General features: G+C 41.8%; 2 protein-coding genes across 13 annotated transcripts in view; both read right to left on the reverse strand.

Annotated features, from left to right (window-relative positions):
* Window positions 1-1,831, reverse strand: part of LOC103471737 (protocadherin gamma-C5-like) — a 276,959-nt gene that overhangs the window by 23,769 nt on the left and 251,359 nt on the right. The gene's annotated exons all lie outside the window — the stretch shown is intronic.
* The window catches only part of LOC103471331 (protocadherin gamma-C5-like), a 16,667-nt gene that overhangs the window by 5,149 nt on the left and 9,687 nt on the right, over window positions 1-1,831 (reverse strand). The gene's annotated exons all lie outside the window — the stretch shown is intronic.

A 1,831-nucleotide genomic window follows, 5' to 3' on the forward strand; every position in this document is an offset into this window, starting at 1 on the left:
ACTGAGTGAAGTATAGATCCCGCTAATCCATTTTCTTTTAAATACACAGTATATGTGAGTTGCGTAAAAACAGGTGGATTGTCATTTACATCCGTAATATTGACGTTTATTGTCTTTTTACTGCTCATTGGTGGTGAACCTAAGTCAGTGGCGGTAATCTCAACTTCATACTCTGAGAATTTTTCTCTGTCTAAAGGACCATTTGTAATCAACGCATAGTTATCAGAAAATGACGCTTTTAGCTTAAAGGGAACATTTTTGTTAAGCTGTAGTATTACTTTACCATTATCTCCAGAGTCAACATCTCTTGCGCTAATTAAAGCCACTACTGTACCACTGGGTGAATTCTCAGGCACAGAGTTTGGTTGAGAGGTCAGAAATATGTTTGGAGGATTGTCGTTAACGTCTAACACTTCAACATGGACAGTGCAATGCCCCTCCATTCTCGGACTTCCTTTATCAGTAGCAGAAAYGTCTATCTCATAATTAGAGTTGGTTTCAAAGTCTAAATTACCGATCAGGCTTATTTCCCCAGTTAATGGGTCTATATCAAAAACAGATCGGACGTTGTCTGGTGTGTGCGCACCAAAAGCAAATTCAACCTCTCCGTTAAGACCTTCATCAGCATCTTTAGCAGCCAGCGTAAGAACTGGCGCCCCTTTCAGCGCGTTTTCACCTATGGAAACTTTGTATATGCTTTTCTCAAATGCAGGAAAATTGTCGTTAATATCAAGGACATTTATCGTTATTTGACAGGTCCCAGACCTAACTGGATTTCCCCCATCTACGGCAGTGAGCGTCAAAGTATGTGTGGGTTTTTTCTCTCTGTCAATAGATTTAGACAGAGCTAACTCTGGGACTCTCTTTCCACCAGACACTTCTTTAATTTTCAAACTAAAGAACTCGTCTTTGCTCAGAGTATACGATCTCACCGAGTTAACGCCAACATCAAGATCTTGAGCTGTTTCTAGCGGAAAATGTGTCCCTGCCGCTGCCGACTCAGCTATTTGCAATATTTTTTCTGTCGAGGGAAACGTGGGGGAATTATCATTCACGTCTTGTATTTCCACTTCTACTCGGTACAGCTGTAAAGGTTTATCAATAACAATTTGCAGAGTTAAAACACAGCTGACGCTTTGTCCGCACAGAGCCTCTCTGTCTATTCTGTCATTCACCACCAGCTCGCCCTTCCCCGCATCCACGCTGAAATACTGCTCGCCAGCCTCAGAGGCGACCCGCAGCTTACGGTCAAAAATTTCAGATAATGACAAACCCAAATCCTTGGCGAGATTTCCAACCACAGAACCCGGTTTTAGTTCCTCTGGGATGCTGTAGCGAGTCTGTGCTTCTATTGTACTCCACAGGAGAAATAACTGATTCCACCAGAGCGCTTTCCATCTCCAGTCCCGGGATCCTTTTGTCTTTGTCATYCCGGATTCTCAAGAATTATTTTCCAGTGAAATAGTCAAGAATGCAAAGTATCAATGTCGTCCATGGCAGTAAAGAATCAATCAAACGAAACATTCCAAAATCACGACTAAAAAGCATGTGTATATTTTTTCTTTGCTTTAGCCGTGTTAGTAGCATTGCTCCGTTCCATCCATCTGCTTGCAGAGGTAGAGATTGTGACTGTGTGGCTGCATGGGGGAGGGACTAGATCTCTTTGTACAACTCTGCGTTTCATTGGTGCTCAACATCCATTTCTGCCATCCATTAAGGGAGTGAGCATTTCATATAAAGACACAGATGATCTGAAGAGAACTAAATTAAAGTAGAACTATTTTTTCCCCATAAAGTGAGACTGAAATTATCATTGCACGTAATAGTAATG

Source organism: Poecilia reticulata, linkage group LG10, assembly GCF_000633615.1.
Source record: "Poecilia reticulata strain Guanapo linkage group LG10, Guppy_female_1.0+MT, whole genome shotgun sequence".
Lineage (NCBI taxonomy): Eukaryota > Metazoa > Chordata > Actinopteri > Cyprinodontiformes > Poeciliidae > Poecilia > Poecilia reticulata.